This window comes from Ambystoma mexicanum, chromosome 1p (genome assembly GCF_040938575.1).
Source record: "Ambystoma mexicanum isolate Mex_15411 chromosome 1p, UKY_AmexF1_1, whole genome shotgun sequence".
In the NCBI taxonomy this organism is placed as follows: domain Eukaryota; kingdom Metazoa; phylum Chordata; class Amphibia; order Caudata; family Ambystomatidae; genus Ambystoma; species Ambystoma mexicanum.
Window position 1 is genome coordinate 1,276,583,176 of NC_090921.1, and position 18,791 is coordinate 1,276,601,966.

Consider the following 18,791-nt stretch of genomic DNA (forward strand, 5'->3'; position numbering starts at 1 on the left):
AAAGTCTTCCCTGATTGGTGGGACACGGTTCTTCAACAGAGACATGTAGCCCCTCTCTGGTCTGCTGCAGGGCTTCGTCTGTGTGTTTGTGCCATTGCCTGCACAAACTAAAAGGATGTAAACATCATGTGAAGCACCAGAGTTTAGCATAGTCTAACATGCCCTCGCCACGTCCCAAAAATTTAGCATGAGTTGGATCCATTGCCTGAATATAATGTTGCCTTTTCCTGGCGTGTTTTAGGGTTCATGTCGCCACACTTGGAGTCGCAGCATATCATTACTGCTGATGACGTCGGTATCTGGGAGGATTCCAGTTCCGGCTTGCCAGCTGGTCACGTGGCTGAATCGCACTACTCCATCAATCTTAGCCAAAAGATCTCAGCCCCCTCCGCCCCCCCAATAGGAAAGGACACGCTTCAGAGCTGGCGTTTTACCCTAGGGGATACCTCCACTTGTGCTACTGCCTTCCTATTAGTCTGGTCTGATCACAAGGCTGTTTGCTTTCTGGTGTATAATGGGCGTCCTAGGGGGCCTGTCCAGGAAAGGGAAAGTTGCCCTGGAGACATAGAAAATGGACACAAATACAGCAGCCTGGAGGATTACATTGTGAAGTGAAATACAAACTTATACATAGTGATTTCTAGCTAAAGTTATACTGCAAATGCGGCTATTAAAGGCACATTCTGAATGTGATCTGTTATATCTTTTGAAAAGCAGCACCTTTGCGACCCTCTTTTAAACTCTGTTAAACTGAATGGCAGTAAAGCTGACATGGTCACACGTGGAGGAGGTTGAGAACCGTGGTATCAAGCTATTGGCAGGATTGCCCTGGACCAGGAACTGCCCCCAGTGGCTCATGTACACAATGCAGGGCTTGTATTGGTCACAGGTAGAGCAGATGTCAGTCCCACCCCCTGCAGCTATGGATTCCAAGGCAGGTTCTCCCCACTTATCATCACAGCCATGTGGCTTCAGCTTGAGCCACACAGCCTGAATACTGTAAAGGTACATACTCGGGTTTGCCAGGATGCCTGCTGCAGCGATTGCAGCAGGGTTTGAAATGAAATGAAGGGGAGCTGGGGGCTATTTAGCTCCTGCTTGTAGCCTACACGGATATCCAGTGATATGTTTGAATGGAAATTACCGAAAACATTTTTCAGCGAATCAAGACCTAATTTGATCTAAAAAAATATATATATGGCGGTGGGGATAAGGGAGTAAAATGGGTGGGGAGGGGGTTGTGGTTGTGCTATAGACCTAGGGAAAGGGGATTTGGGGGCAGAGCCCCAAATATTGAAAAAAATCTGTATTTTTTTCGTTATTTGGGATTAATTACAAATGTTTTCGATAAAACATTTTTCTCCAGCATGGGGTCTGGCATGGATTCACATGTCCATGAATATTCCCCGTCAGGCTGGGAATCCTCGGTAAAGAAAAAATCAGTTTGTTTCATTTCTGAACTGTCTTTCTCCTAATAACCAATTGCTGGTCTTTGGGTCATACTGCCCCCAGCCAATGACTGCCCTCTACCTAAGCCCCTACTCTGGCAGCCATCTTCAGATTTTTACTGCACGTTGAAGCGTTGGGAGTCCTCGTGCTATAGCTCTCGAGCTTTTACTGCGTTTAGCGATTTTTCAAAGAGTTTAATCTCATTTTTTCGGTCAATCGAGCCTCAAGCTCCACTGTTTCTACTTCCGATCAACGGGGACCCGTTTTGGAATTTTCTACGCCCCTCAGTTTTCGTCGAGTTCCGCTTCTTGAAAGATTCCAGAAGACCTTTGAGGCCTACCCCGCACGGACATGGCCCAGGACAAAGGGAGCACAATGCCTGGATCCAAGCTGTTCAGTAGCTGCCCTGGATGCGGATTGTAGAATGTCTTCAAGGAGGACGAGCATTCTAGATGACTCCACTGCCTTCACGAAGACAAAACGCACGTGGAGAAGACTGTGCGTTTTGCAAGAACATGTTGGAGCGAACCATGAAGGATCGGCGGATCCGCCTCACCAACTGGTTGGAGGGGAAGAGCCCAGCAACAGGTGAGAAGAAGAGGTCAGAGCGGTCTTCTAAGACCTTTGAGGGCGCTCCGGCGACGGGGGCCCAACAAAAGGCAAAGCACTGCGAGTCCACGGGCACCGGGAGCGCCGAACGGTTGGGATCCTCGGCTGCCAGGCAGGGCGCACTTTCACCGATGCCATCAACCATGAGCCAACGCTTTGGCTCGGGGAAGAGGAAGTCGGAGAACCCGGGTAAGCTTCGGGAGAAGTCCCGGTCGATCCCGACGGAGACAGCCGAGGGGCAGCGAGGCGGCGACCCTCCCCCCAAGGTGAAGGCCTCAAGCGCGTCCAAAGTCGTGAAGGCCTTGATTCACCCAGCCAAGGCCTCTATCGAGGGAGTCGTGGCGGCCCTGGCAAAGCCTGTGGAGGCTACCCCAGTGGAGGCGACCTCGGGCCCACAGTTTCCCTGCCACCGCGGAGGGATTCCTCTCTTCAACCCATCGATAAGACCCCTGTTAGAACCCCTGTGGAAAAAGAGGGGGGGGCGGTGACCATCACGGACACGGATACAGCCTCTGAAGAGGAGCTGGCTGGAGTCGTGAAGATCCTGGACAAGAGGTTCGAGAAGGTCCGGTCCCACGGGAGGGATCCCGACAAGGCGAACGAAGAAAGCGACGGTGGTGCCGATGAGGTTCCCGTGGAGGCGGAGGATTCCACTCCCCAACCGTTGCAGCGGGTACCTGGGCCACAGGAAAACTCAGGAGCAATCTTGATGGCCTTTTGTACAGAGATAAAGACAAGGTTGCCCTTACCCCCAGCGGACGACCCAGCGGAGCCAGGACTGTCAGGAAGCCCTCCAAGCAAGCGGAGGAGAATTCATCCCCCACCGCCCTTCCAGCCTGCACGGCCCTCGCAGCCTTCATCTCCTTCCCCGGATCCGAGGGATGACACAGGAACAGAGACGGCCACGACGGGGACGGATGACGACGGTGGTGACGATGGGATGGGCCTTCCATCATCACCTCCTCGGGCCTCCCCGCCAGACAAAATTGGCTCCTTCCACGCCATGATCGCCAGGGCATCCAAGCTCTTCCAGCTCTGCCCCGAAAAACAGAAGAAGGAAGGTTTCCTCTATCAACGGCGTGAGGCCAAGAGGAAGACGGTCCTCTCGACATCTGGGACGAGGGGCTGGCACTCTCGAAGAACCCGTCCACGACCCCTGCCAAGAGAGACTGGTACGAGAAGTACCGGGTCCCGGATTTCGCCCCCATGTGCCATGGGGCACAGCCGACCCCGGATTTGGTCATCTCAGCGGCGGCCAAGAAGAAAGCGGCGGGGGCGACGGCTTCAACTTCGACCTCCCCGCCGGACGAGGAAGGGAAGAAATTGGATGCCATGGGACGACGGGTCATCTTGTCGGCGGCGATGACGATTAAAGCGGCCAATGCCCTCGCGATTGTGGCCCGCTACGACAGGGAGCTGTGGTTTAAGATCGCTCTGTAAATACCAAATTCATGTAATTGTCATGTTTCTTTGCCTCAGCAAGACTTAAACCCATTGCCCATGTTATAGCATTATGTCCATGTTAAACCAACTGCTTTTGTGTCCGCACACGAGGCCCAGGGTTTTCGCCTGGAACAGATATTACTCACAGGCTTAGGAATGTCCCCTCTGTTCTCCGTTCCTGTAAAGGCTACATAAATAATGTCTGTTAAAACTCTTGCCCTTCCCGTCCTGTCTAAAGCTGCCGTGCGAGTCAGCATGCATTTATTGACACTGGGGTCTCCTCTATGAATGATGATTGCTAGCATCCGCACTCTTTCCCGAAACATAAGCATAAAGCGTATCTATATTCGGAGTTGTTATTCTCTGGGATATTTGGGAAGGGGAACTTGTGTCGGAGCTCGTGCGTCATTCTGTAAAAGATATGTCCTGCTATTGTCCAGCAGCCCATGAATGGATATTATTATCACTACCGCGGCAAGATATGTGTAGTTTGCAAATTCCCCACTGTGTCAAATGTGATGAATTAGCTTGTTTTTACGATCACGCATGTTAAAGATTACATGTGCATCCTGAAGGATATTTTGACTTGTTTAGATAAGCTATATGAGTAATGACCATTTGCAAATGTCCGGCCTTTGTAAATTGTCACCGCAAGGGCTGTAATAACAGCCAAAAGTGTTTTGGCAGGAAACTGTATGTCAGGACGTGCCTGGGCTTCGCGCCAGTCATAAGACTCAATGTAAACGTTTTCCTATAAAAAGCCTGCTCACTGTAATGTTAGTAGCTCACTCTAGATAGCATCCCTATGGTGTATCTTGCAGTCAGCCCTTCCGCGGAAGTTTTGCATTGCAATAAATGATTGTTAAACTCACTTACTAGTGTGTTTATTGATGGAGACCTCCGCCTGGTGAATTTTAGCATTGACTGATTGGCGTCCCTGGACTGGCGGACCTTGCAGATGCAGTCCATCGCTTTGATGCGTGCCTTCCATTGAGCTCCCGTCTCCGGTGGACGACTTAACTAGGCCCAAACACTATCGCACCTTTGAATGCAAACAGCGCGGTCCTCCCTTGAGACAGGAGATCAAGAAGAAGGAGAGAACGACTGCTCTGCCAAGGACCAGGCGAACCAGAGAGAGGGGAGGTCTCCTTGGTGTGGTGAGTGCATTTTTGTGTCTGCAGAAAGTTTTGGTGGATGGTAAGCCACATTGGTATCAGTTTTATGGTACGTATTATTTTGATTGTAGTAAGGATATTGTAATTAATAATGGGGAATTTGTGCGATAGAAATAAGAATGAGGAACCTATGCATGCGCCTGCTGAAGGCACTCCATGTTGCACTATGTTAACCAATTATGGGCTGGGGGCGGTACAATTTTGTAAAAACTGGGAGGAATACACAAAGAAGTCCATTCAATTTAAATGGCCCAAAGCAGGCACTTTTTGTATACCCATAATCGAAAATCTTTAGTTAGTGTTACTAAAAAGAAGGGTTCGCCCCGCCCAGCATGATGCTATTCGCCAGTGGCGAACAGAAGCGATAAAGCAGAAAATGTCCCAAGATAAAAAGGATAGGAAAAAGCAAAAACTGACCTTACAGGAGAAGGCATGTGAATTAGATAACAAAGAGTTTGAACACCGGCTAGATGTAGAGGATCAGGCTGCATTGATAAAATTCAGTAAAGGCATGTACCCACTCCTCCCCAAGCCAGAGAAAGAGATAGTCAGCCTTGACAGCGAGGCTGATCAGGATACAATCAGATTGACAGAGAACCTTTTGCGATTAACAACACCTGTCAGACCCCAGCCTAACGGCACGCACCTTGCCCCGACTGCACCCCCTCCCCCTGAAAACCCACCCCCATATGGTACCCAGACTGGTACTATGGACCCAAATGGTGTCGAGGAGCAGGAAGTAGGGCGCTTATCTAGACAGGGGCCCTTCTTCCCCCCGGTTGAATATGCAAAATTAGAGCGCATGGCACAACAAGTGTTTGATAACCCGACCTCAGGGATAAAACAAAGGTTATATACCTGCCAAAAGAAGGAATTTCGACAGGTAATGAAAATGCATTGTGACCTTCTTCATGCATGGCTGAGGAATGAGGCTAAACACCAGTGGCCCGTGGGTTTGTTTGATATTTATAAGGCCATTGACACTGAGAAAGATCGGGCGACCCTGTGGCACCAGTATGACCAAATCATTGACGAGGTAACAAAAGTTATGAAAGATTATGATGATCAGTTAAAAGAGGAAGAAGAGGAACGTTGTAGAAGAGAGCAGTCTTTGCATGATGCCAAACCGACGGGAAAGGCGTTGGTTAAAAGGATATATAATGAAAAGGAGCCAGGGAAGGTGGGATATTGGACGGATCTATTTACCACCCATAGCAAGGCAACCCGACTGGTATGCTTGCAAGAGCTTTTGAGCAAAATGGGATCAGAATGTGAAACAGGAGGGCGGGAGGATGTTTGCAAAAAGGTGAGAGAGTGCCAGGCTGAATTGAAAACGTATAAACCGAACTGGGAAGCGGAGGATCTTAGGACGGGTAGATTGTTCAAAGAATTATTGGAAGTGTTTCTCCCAGGGGCCCAGCTGGTCCAAGTAATGGCACCACTGAGGGAATGTGCGCCCATTGTTACAGCAGCCCACGACCCAAGTGACAAGACCCTCACGGTAACCAAAACATATGTCTATGTACCCCTCACTAGAGCAGAACTGTCCAGTATAATAAAAAGCACCCCAGACCCTAGGACCAATGCCGCGGATTCTACAAAGAGTTGAGAGTGCTATTGAGCACAGCGGACATTGATCATGTAATGTCCGCTGTGACCCCGGCTGATGTATGGGAACCTTTTAGATCTCGGGACCCCCTGATGTATGGGAACCTTTTAGATCTCGGGACCCCCCTGGGCATGCCATCAGTTGGACAGAGTTAGAAAAACAGGATACAGACCGGAAACCAACTGGCCCCATTCCAGAGGACCTAAAAACGCTAGGGATAAGAATATTAAGGGCACTGAGTAGCGTGTTGCCAGAGGTGGATGTGAATGTAGAAAAAATGGATGCAGTTATACAAGGCCCTGCAGAAACAGTTGGGGACTATTTTCTGAAATTTGAGAATGCATTTAAGGCACACAGTGGCCAGTCTGTTAGCAACCCCACGGGTCAGAGATATTTCGCCATGGGCTTTGTGAAGGGTTTACGAAAAGGAATTAAGAAACCACTTAAATTGGGCGAGAGTACTTGGCAGGCAAGCACCCCATCCCAGATCCTAGAGATGGCTAAATATTACGAGCGACAGGAAGAGGAAGAAATGGAAGGTAAGAAACAGGCAGATAGGAATCTAAAAAATAAGGTGCTAATGCAACAATTGGTGCAACCACCTTACAGTAAACCAAAGGGCCAGAAACCCCAGGTAAGAAACCTTACAGGTAACACTACGCAATGGACACCCCCGCGAATAGACCAATGCTCATTTTTCAAGCAGACGGGACATTGGAAAAATGAGTGTCCCATATTGATGGCGCGGAATGGTCAACCGGCGGGTGGGAGAGGAAGGGGCCGAGGTGGACACCCCGCGGGACCACCTCAAGGCCAGGGAAGGTTTGTAAACCCCGAAAATAATGTATTCTCAAACAGCGCAGCGACAAATGGTTAGAGTGGATGGCAATGAGTTTGTGGAGGATGAACTAAGTGGAATGATGTTCTTTGATAACACAGCAGCAATGAGTTGAAACGCCCCTAGTGGACCTGAGGAGATGGTGTCTGTTCCTATAGACCAGAAAGGACTGTATGTTAAATTGCAGATAGGACAGCACCCCACCGTTAGATGCTTGGTCGATACCGGAGCAGGTAACAGCTCAGTTGACGCCAAGGCCGTCCCCTCAGTTCCACTATCGGGTGAAAACAAAGTTTCTGTAGGGTTTGGTGGGGAACCCATATGTACTCCAGTGTCCCAGAGAGTTGAGACGTCTATATGTGGAGTGAAATTGACTAACAAATGGTTACTTACTAACAGGTGCCCCGAGAATCTCCTTGGGTTGGATCTTTTGAAAGCTTTAAATGCGATTATCTATTGTTCCCCAACAGGCGTTCGTATGACCATAAATAAATCCAAAATTGGTGGTTGTTATTTGGTTGAACCATTGCCACCAGAGTTACAGGAACTGCCCGCAGAGCTTTGGGCTGCTGGTAGTAATGATGTAGGTGTTTTGAACATTCCCCCTGTTGTGATCAAGGTAAAACATGGGGTCCCTCTACCCCGAACCCCGCAGTACAAAATATCTCCAGAAGGGGAAGCAGCATTGGTAAGGATTGTACAGGATCTAATGCGACTTGGGGTTGTTGAAGAGTGTTATGACAGCCCATGTAACTCCCCGATTCTCCCGGTTCATAAGAAAGGAGATGAAGTGACCCCGTATAGATTTGTTATTGATCTTAGGAGAATTAATAAGGTTGTGGACCCCAGGTATCCAGTTGTCCCTAGTGTAACAAGTATTCTCACTATGGTCCCTCCCACGGCCACTCACTTTAGTGTCGTGGATTTAAAAAACGCCTTTTTCTCCATACCCATAGCTGAAGAATGAAGATACCTCTTCTCCTTTGTATTAGCACAGCGACAATACAGGTTTTGTCGAGCACCCCAAGGTTACACAGAGAGCCCGGCTATTTATAGCCAAGCACTAAAACAGCAGTTGGATGAAATTCTGTTACCCTCTGGTGTGATGCTCATACAATATGTGGATGATATTCTCATTTGTGGAGATACTGAATTAAGTTGTAAAGAAGGTACCCTGATTGTGTTACAGCATTTGGCATACCATGGCCACAAAGTGTCGCTTAAGAAAATGCAGTATGTACCGTCCAAGGTTGATTATTTGGGATATGTCCTCACTGCAGAGGGTCGATCACTGTCACCCGAGAGGGTACGGTTAATACAGGAAATGGCCTATCCCAGTACCTTTAAAGAATTGAGAGGACTGTTAGGTATTACCTCATATTGCCGTCATTGGGTCCCAGAGTTCTCCCTGATAGCTAAGCCCCTGTTACAATGTTTGAAAACAGAAAAGGATCAGACACCCTTCACTTGCACGCAAAAAATGAGAGAAGCCTGCGATGCTCTGAAAAGCGCATTGTGCAGTGCCCCAGGGCTCGGGACACCCAATTACGGCAAGCCTTTTACTCTTTTTGTACATGAACAGCAAGGTTGTGCCCTATCTGTATTGACACAGGAACAAAATGGAAGGCAAAGGCCTTGTGCTTATTTTTCTGGCACCTTGGATAGTGTGGCTGCAGCGCTTCCCCCATGTATGCGATCAGTTGCTGCAGCAGCGGTAGCTCTTAAGCAAAGCGCTGGTTTCGTGTTGGGAACTGCCGTCATTGTAAAAGTTCCCCATGCTGTGGACGTGTTGCTCAATAGAACTCAGACTCAGCACCTCACAGCTGCCCGCTTAACGCAATATGAACTGACATTGTTTGCACCAAATGTAACTATCTTGAGATGTAATACTTTGAACCCGGCTTCCCTTTTGCCCTTGCCGAGTGGGGAGGGAGATCAAGACATGCATGATTGCCTTATACGCACTGATGAACAGACCCGAGGTAGGGTCGATCTGAGTGAGCTTCCCCTAGAGGGAGGTGATGGGATTCTATTTTGTGATGGCTCATGTTACAAACTGGAAAGTGAGGAGACAGTGGCTGGGTACGCAATAACAACTGAAAGTGAAATTGTCCATATGGAACGCATACCCGAGTTATCAGCGCAAGCTGCAGAATTAAGGGCATTAACAAAGGCTCTGGAATTAAGTAAAGATTTAGCTGTGACCATCTATACGGATTCAGCTTATGCACATGGCGTGGCCTTTAATTTTGGTCTACTGTGGAAAGAGCGAGGGTTTCTTACCTCGCATGGAACAAAAATAAAACATGGCAATTTGATAAACAAACTATTAGCGGCATTGGCTGAACCCGCCCAGGTGGCTATAGTGAAATGCTCCGCCCATAAAAAGGCGGTAGAATTTGTGGGGCAGGGGAACTATTTAGCAGACAAGGTGGCTAAATATGCTGCAGAACACTGTAAATTGACCGTTCCAGAGTGTAACATGCTGCAAAGGAATGTGGAAGGGAAAGGGGATGAGGGCGGTTTGGAAAAGGGCCCTGAGGAGATAGTAAAGGACATTCAAAAGGAAGCGGCAGATTGCGAAATTAAAGTTTGGACTAAAGACAGTAACAATGGACTAAAGGGGTGTGGCTGGACAAAATCAAAATGAGGTGGTTGCTCCCTGACAGTTATTCACCCATGGTAGTCAATATGGCACATGGGAATGCCCATGTTAATGCAGGTGCAATGGAGGACATTCTGAGCAAAGTACGAAAAAACCGGAAAATTGGATCCTATTGCAGGAGATGGGCAGCACAGTGTGCTGTCTGCCTCCAGCATAATGTGGGCAAATCTGTGAAAGTACCAGCAGGTCATAGCAGACTTCCTACGCAGCCATTTGAGGTGGTGTATATGGACTTCGTACAAATGGAACCGGTTGCTAAATTAAAATATTGTCTTGTTATGAGGTGTGGGTTCTCTGGTTGGACGGATGCTTACCCCCTAAGAGACAACACTGCTATTTCCACAGCTAAATGCATTCTGAAATACTGGGTGCCCCAGTACATAGTGCCCAGCTTTCTGTATTCCGACAACGGAGTACACTTTACAGGTCAAGTTGTGAAGTATGTATGTACTGCCTTGGGTATTGATCAGCGATTCCATTCCGTCTATCATCCCAAGAGTGCTGGGATTATTGAACGATCGAATGCCGTAGTGAAAAACAAACTGGCAAAAATATGTGCCTCTACAAACCTGAAGTGGCCAGATGCCCTTCCCTTGGCATTGTTGAGTATGCGGACCACTCCAAAGGGGACGCACAAATTGTCCCCTTTTGAAATTGTAATGGGCCGCCCTCCAGGTGCATGGTCCATCCCAAAGCCAAGAGTTATTGGTAATATTGAACAACCACTGTTGAGGGATTAATGTGCTGAGCTCACGCATAAACTGTCTATTATCCATCAACAGGTGAAAGACGCAGCCCCATCAGCTTTGGAAGGAGAAGGCCACGCAATCGAACCAGGGGACTACGTCCTTGTGAAGATTTTTGATCGCACCAATTGCCTGCAGGCCCGCTGGAAGGGGCCATTTTTGGTCCTACTGGCGACGCAAACTGCTTTGAAGGTTGCTGGCCACAAAACGTGGATCCATGCCAACCATCTTAAAAAGGCACCACCTCAGATAGTCCATCCCCCGACCAAGGACACAGACCACTTCGCAGCCGAACCTACGGAGGACACTCCCAGGTATCACCTACGCCCTAGGAAGCAACATTGATTGCCTATGTTTGAACTCTGACATCTGGCTGAGAAAGGACTTGGTAAAGGGTCGGAACAAACAAAGGACAACCGAGTCACAGATGAAGTGGTCTCAGCAGCCCCTCCTGGGTATGAAGTAGCCCCACCGAGACACAGATGAAACGACCTCAGCGTCCCCTCAAGGGTAGGAAGTAGCCTCAACGAGACGTGTCAAGGTAAGGTGCCAGAAGCGGTGACTGCAGGATGGGTTATACCGTGCAACCCTTGCGATTTAGCGCATAAACGGACGCCACCGTTAGGGTAATTGTTAGGGACTTTTTGAAAATTTTTGTGTAAATATATAATATATATATAACGTGTGACATTTAACGGCCAAGTTCCGGAACTCAGCCATTTGGGATTAGCCCTGTGCGAGGGAACAAAACAGGTTGTTACAATGAATGACGAGGACGCAGAGCAGAGGCGTCCACGCGTTGACAGATATGCATGCACCCCAAAGGAAAAGTTCTTCTTATCCCTTGTCTGTGTTGTTATAACAGTAGGGTCCGCAATATTCCTCTGGTACCTTGAGCACCATGATATTTATGCTGCCCATAATTTGCTGCCTCCCACGCTTCAGCCTCCAACACCAGAACTAGTAACTATTCCCCATATAGATCAGGAGTATCGGAAAAAGCATCCTAGGAATAGCATCCTCACATGGATGAATGAAACAAACCAGATACTAAATAAAACCAACTGTTACATATGTACATATGTTCCCCATAGCCATGAAAGCGGACCCGAATGGTACGCGACTCCTGATACAAGTGATACATGCGTGCCTTGGCGAGATTATCTTTTGCGTGCCTCCCGAAACTATACCGAAAATGTGACACTCACATTTGTGAATAGGAAAAATGAGACAAGCACTCAGACTAGAATACAGGGAGGAATTTATATTCCTCTAACACCCAATGTAACTAGATACCTTAATAGATCCATTTCCTGCCCATCTAAAGAAATAGAAATGATTCCTCTAACCGACTATATGAGAGACAACAAAGCAGTACTACCACACCCAATCCCTGTACAAAATATAGTTCGTAGGGCCCCCTTTTGCTACCAGCGAAACAAGACACATGCTCAGGCTGTTTTCATGGGTAGACACAACTGCCAGAATATAATAGATTTGAATAGTATATCCGCACCCTTTAGTCCCCCTAAGGGGGCAATGTTTATTTGCGGGGAGGAAGCAAACCTCTGGTTACCCCGCTATTGGAAAGGTAGATGTACCGTTGGATACGTAATGTTGGGTTTGCATTACAAATCTGTGGAGGAAGTGAACTTAAAACCCAAGGCAAAGAGAATAAAAATGGGTACACGGGATTACCAGCGAAGGAAAAGAGGTGTTATTACTAAAGAAGACACCACTTGGGATGAATTCTTTGATTTCCTAAAGGGCATAGTGATGCCCATGGGAATAGTTATGAATTCCAGAAGCATTAGGCACTTGGCTAGATTAGTAGAAAAGGAACTAAATGTGACCGGTGACATACTGGCAAACCTCACTAAAGAAGTACAAGCAGTCCGGATGGTCGCATTACAAAACCGACTAGTATTAGATACAATGCTGGCAGAAGTAGGAGGGGCTTGTAAAATAATTGGCACTTCTTGCTGCACTTTTACACCTGATTATAGCACCGATATCTTTAAAGAGATCGATGAAATGCATAAAATAGCATTCTGAATTTGGGCCTGGGGATGGGACATCCTGGTTCTGGGATCTATTACGGAGCTGGGGATGGAAGCTCCTCACCCCTCTTCTTGTCATAGGAGGATTAATAGCTGCTTGCTGCTGTTGCATTCAGTGCTTTCCCTTATGTATGTCCGTCATAGGAGATTGCTGCAGGAAAATGATGGGAGCACTGGCACCCAAACCCACTAATGCCATGACCACCAACGAGATGATAAAGTTAGAGGAGGCAATCGAGGGGTTACAAAAGATTGATGTGTCGGACAACGACAATGAAAGAATGAATGAATACAAACTAAACCATGTGTATTACTGATAAAGTCTTGCTGACGCAAAAGGGTCGTTTGTAAATACCAAATTCATGTAATTGTCATGTTTCTTTGCCTCAGCAAGACTTAAACCCATTGCCCATGTTATAGCATTATGTCCATGTTAAACCAACTGCTTTTGTGTCCGCACACGAGGCCCAGGGTTTTCGCCTGGAACAGATATTACTCACAGGCTTAGGAATGTCCCCTCTGTTCTCCGTTCCTGTAAAGGCTACATAAATAATGTCTGTTAAAACTCTTGCCCTTCCCGTCCTGTCTAAAGCTGCCGTGCGAGTCAGCATGCATTCATTGACCCTGGGGTCTCCTCTATGAATGATGATTGCTAGCATCCGCACTCTTTCCCGAAACATAAGCATAAAGCGTATCTATATTCGGAGTTGTTATTCTCTGGGATATTTGGGAAGGGGAACTTGTGTTAGAGCTTGTGCGTCATTCTGTAAATGATATGTCCTGCTATCATCCAGCAGCCCATGAATGGATATTATTATCACTACCGCGGCAAGATATGTGTACTTTGCAAATTCCCCACTGTGTCAAATGTGATGAATTAGCTTGTTTTTACGATCACGCATGTTAAAGATTACACGTGCATCCTGAAGGATATTTTGACTTGCTTAGATAAGCTATATGAGTAATGACCATTTGCAAATGTCCGGCCTTTGTAAATTGTCACTGCAAGGGCTGGAATAACAGCCAAAAGTGTTTTGGCAGGAAACTGTATGTCAGGACGTGCCTGGGCTTCGCACCAGTCATAAGACTCAATGTAAACGTTTTCCTATAAAAAGCCTGCTCACTGTAATGTTAGTAGCTCACTCTAGATAGCATCCCTATGGTGTATCTTGCAGTCAGCCCTTCCGTGGAAGTTTTGCATTGCAATAAATGATTGTTAAACTCACTTACTAGTGTGTTTATTGATGGAGACCTCCGCCTGGTGAATTTTAGCATTGACTGCTCCTCTGCCGGACTTCCTCCGGGACGACAAGAGGGCTGAGGCCCTGGAGATCCTGCAGGAAGGCGAGGTGGCGTCGGACCACGCCATAGCGGTGGCCACGAACATTTCTGACACCGGCTTCTGCCAGATGGGCAACAGTGTTTGCCTTCGCCGGCGTGGTTTGTTCGAGGCAACTGATTTCCGCCAGGACGTGCAAACCAGAGTTTTGGATATGCCTTTCGACGGGAACAACCTGTTTGGCAAGACAGTGGACGAGTCACTGCAGGCCATCAAGGCCGACGTGGAGACGGCGCGGGTCTTGGGAGTTTTGCAGCAATGACGGCCATCCTTTGGGAACTCTGGAGGCAAGCAAGGTGCCTCCAAAGGATTTGGCGGCGGCTCCTCGACGTACCGCCAGGTGGCCCGCTCCTCGTCGCAGGAGGCCTACAGGGGACACAGCAAGTCAGGAGGATCTCGTTGTCAAGGAGGCCAAGGCAGCAAGGCCGCTACCAAGCAGGACTGAACCGGCCGTAGCTTCGGGCCCCCACCTGAGCACCCCGGTGGGAGGCCAGCTGGCGAAGTCCGTCAGCGTGTGAGAGTCCATCTCCACCGACCGATGGTTGCTGGATGCCCTGGCCCGTGGGCACACTCTCGAGTTTCTAAAGAAGTGCCCCCGCATTCCACCCGTGGCCAGGAAGGAAAACCATGTCCCTCAACTGCTGCTGAAGAAAGGAGCCATCGAGCTCGTCCCAAAGAGGCTCCGGGGACTGTTCTCGCGATACTTCCTCATAAGAAAGAAGACCGGTGGCTGGCGACCCATCGTGGACCTTCATCGTTTAAACAAGTACATCAAGTCCCAGAAGTTCTGGATGTTCACTCTCCAACATGTGCTGGGGCAGCTGGAGAAGGGCGACTTCCTATCGTCACTGGACTTGGAGGATGCCTACTTCCACATCTAAAAGGACATCGAAAGTTTCTCAGATTTGTAGTCCAAGGATGGCACTACCAGTTCAAGGCCCTCCCCTTTGGATTGAAGTCGGCGCCCAGGGTATTCACCAAGTGCCTAGCACCAGTGGCGGCGCGGCTGCACCTGCAGGGGATCCAGGTCTACCCCTACCTGGACGATTAGCTCATCTGAGCAAGGACCAGAGAACTCGCCGTCGAGCACACAGCGAAGACCGTCCAGCTGCTCACGGATCTGGGATTTTCCATCAACTTCGCGAAATCCCACTTGGTTCCATCGCAAGTCGCACTGTTCCTGGGAGCCAGGCTCGACACAGTGGTGCGATTGGCCTCTTCGTCGGAGGAAAGGACGAAGGCCATCCTGGGCAAGGTGCAACGGCTGTTGACCATGGACGTGGCCAGGGTGAGGTCCATCAAGTCCCTTCTCGGCATGATATCCTCGTGCATTTACCTCGTGTGCCTGTGCAGGCTGCGGATGCGTCCACTGCAAGAGTTCCTCGACGCCCGTTGGATGCAAGCGGCAGGCAGCTTCGAAGACAGGATCTCACTCAACAAGACCTTCCGCCAAGCGATCTGGTGGTGGGGCACCCGCGTGCATCTCGCGGCGGGTATGGACTTCCAGACCCTGGCACATCAGGAGACGGTGACGACGGACGCCTCCCTGGAGGGATGGGTAGCACACATCGGAGATCTCCACGCAAGAGGCCTTTGGCTCCCGCAATAGAGGTCACTACACATCAACATCCTGGAGCTCCGAGCCGTGTTCTGGGCCCTCAGGTCGTTCCTTCCGTCCCTCAAATGCAAGGTGGTGAGGATCTTCAGTTTCTGGTACCCTTCCACCTGGCAGGAATAAAGAACAGCATCGCCAACTCACTCAGCAGGGAGCTACGCTTGTGCCACGAGTGCGAACTGCGACAGGATCAAGTGGATCTGCTTTTCCAATGATGGGGCAATCCCCAGATCGACTTATTCACGATGGCGACGAACACCAAGTGCCGGAGGTTCGCCAGCAGGTTTCCCCAGCCGGGGAGCATGGGCGATGCCTTCTCATTCCCCTGGGACGGCCTGTTCCTCTATGCGTTCCCGCCATTGCCGTTGCTGCTGCAACTCATCAACCAACTCAGATTGTCCCGGTGCAGGATCATCCTCGTCGCACCGGCTTGGCCGAGGTAGATCTGGTTCCCGGACCTTCTGGACATGTCAGCGCCCCCCCCAGTCAAACTGCCGACGGAGGCGGATCTCCTCTCCAGAGACGGAAGCGCCATCCTCCATCACGACCGGGATCGCTGAACTTGCAGGCCTGGCTCTTGCAGCACTAGAGTTTGGAGAGTACGATATCCCGGTGGACTGCAAAGAGGTGCATGCAAAGTCCAGGGTGTCCTCAACTCTCAAGTGCTATGGACACAAATGGAAGAGGTTTTCTGTCTGGTGCCTGGCACAGAAGATTAACCCTCTGCTGATTTCGCCCCCTCAAGTTCTGCCGTACTTGCTATCGCTGGCCACGGCGGGGCTGGCCCATGTCTCCATCAAGATCCATCTGGCGGCTATCTCCCGCTACACCAGAATTCCAGGGCGCTCATCCCTGTGGTCCCATCGCCTGGTAAAGGAGTTCATGAAGGGACTATTCTGATCGTTCCCGCCGGTGAAGGCTCTGGCCCCGGCGTGGGAGCTCAACGTGGTGCTGACCAGGCTCATGAGGCCGCCATTCAAGCCTCTGCATTCGGCACCATTGAAGTTCCTGTCATGGAAAACAGCGTTCCTTGTGGCCATCACCTCCGCACGACGAGTGGGCGAGATCCAGGCCCTCTCCCACAAGCCCCCATACCTGACTTTCCACGAGACAAGGGTGGTGCTGAGGACGCATCCCTCCTTCATGCACAAGGTGCCGTCGGACTTCCATCTCAACGAGCCCTTGGTGTTACCTGTTTTCTTCCCATTGCCTTCGTCACCGGCCGAGAGGACTTTGCACTCGCTGGATGTAGCTAGAGCGCTGACGTTCTACGTGGACCGCACAAAGAGTTTTCGGAAGACATCACAGCTATTTGTGAACTTTGGCCCTATGAACCAAGGGAAGGCCCTCTCAAAGGCTTCCATTTCCAGATGACTCTTAGGCTGCATCATGCACTCACTGGTTGGCAAATCGACCGTTGCCAGGCCGTCCGAGAGCCCATTCGACCAGAGCGATCGCTGCTACCACTGCGTTCCTATCTGGTGTGCCCCTGCTGGACATCTGCAGGGCTGCGTGGAGGTCGACGCACACCTTCACAAGATTCTACTGCTTCGACCGGGATTCCAGGGTGGAGGCAAGAGTCGGCCAGGCAGTGCTGCGCAACCTGTTCGCCTGAAGGTGGGCCTGGTGAGGAGGTAAGAGATGCTTAATGTTGAGTTGATGAAATGCTTAATGTTGAGCCTTGCCACTTCCCGTGGTTGTGCATGTGTTTACTGCTATGTATTCTTGCATTCCTGAGCATGTGAATCCATGCCAGACCCCATGCTGGAGAAGGAACAAGTTACTTACCTGTAGCTGTAGTTCTCCAGCATGGGTCTGGCATGGATTCACATGCAAACCGTCCCTCCCTACCCCTCTGCGGCTCTTCACTTGGTCCTACTGCCACTTTACGTGCTACCAAATCTGAAGATGGCTGCCAGAGGAGGGGCTTAGGTAGAGGGCAGTCATTGGCTGGGGGCAGTATGACCCAGAGACCAGCGATTGGTCATTAGGAGAAAGACAGTTCAGAAACAAAACTGAAACTGATTTTTTCTTTACCGAGGATTCCCAGCCTGACGGGGGAATATTCATGAGCATGTGAATCCATGCCAGACCCATGCTGGAGAACAGTTACAGTTAAGTAACTTGTTTCTTTGAAAATATTGCCTAGATCTGCCTAGAAGAGCCTGATTAACTTGACACCAACAGCTACCATGAGCTACTTTGGCTTCTCAGGCCAATTTATGTCGATCAACCACACCTGTGTACATTTAGCTCTGTGCGTTTGGCACAATCTATATAGAAGACACATCTCTGACATTTAAAGCATATGGTGTCATAAATGACGAACACAAATATGTTTGCAGCTCATCTGGAAGTTAGATTTGTGGACTGATATTTGCTAGCTCCTTGCTCCCCAGCCTTAGCTCCTGGGCCCTGGTTAATGCCGTATACCCAGAAGCAGGCTCGGACTGGCCTATAGGGTAATAGGCTCATGGCCGAACCAAAAACACAAAATGCTGGCGTGGGTAGTTTTTGGAGTCAAAGTGGGCCACTTTTTTGGCCAACTTGGGACAGTTTTATGAGTTAATTCACTCTGCGGCTAGTAGTTTTGACCAGTGTTGCTGAATACTTTTCTTTAAAATGCACAATTTTCGTCACACTTTATCAAAAACCTCCCCCTTGAGTACACTCAAAAAGTCTGTCACAAAAGGAATGAATTGCCATTTGCGACTGTGTGCCACTTTTTCATTTGTAACGGAGACAATTTAATGCCCCAGTCCGACCCTGCCCAGGAGATGCCTTTAGCTCCGGCTTACCAATATTAATTTCACTTCCGGTTGCGTTGTATTCAGAATGCGCAACAGTTTGCTGGCAGTGCTACCAGTGTGCCCTTCTGCAAGGTCAGAATGTTCCCACTCTCACTCTGACTTCCAATCTGAGAAGCAAGAAAGCTAATGCTGATACTGCATCCAGACGCTGACGTTCTCTAATCCATTAACATCTCTGGGATGCCTTTGTCAGAAATCGGCTAGAAAAAGAACCGGACGACCCAGTGGGTCCGGACCATAGCCACACTTGATTCGCACAAACTGCAACTCCTGTCCATTGAAGTTATGACAAACAATACCCCTATGCATGTGGTGCGAGACCGGCTCGGCTGAAGATTTGTGGAGGCCTATTTCAACATGATGGTTTGGGGCCCCCCTGCTAAGAGCGAAAACAGCCTGAGCCTCCGTGGGGTGCATTCATTACAATGGCGAC

The 18,791-nt window shown here is 49.3% G+C and overlaps 1 protein-coding gene across 2 annotated transcripts in view; it reads left to right on the forward strand.

Moving 5' to 3' along the window:
- The window catches only part of LOC138452876 (tetraspanin-4-like), a 312,157-nt gene that overhangs the window by 156,569 nt on the left and 136,797 nt on the right, over window positions 1–18,791 (forward strand). Inside the window, exon 2 of one of the 2 annotated variants that reach the window (XM_069605228.1) lies at window positions 10,571–11,075. The exons of the other annotated variant lie outside the window; for it this stretch is intronic. The gene's annotated coding sequence lies outside the window, so the exon portion shown is untranslated. The remainder of the gene's footprint in view (window positions 1–10,570; window positions 11,076–18,791) is intronic. 2 annotated transcript variants of the gene reach the window in all.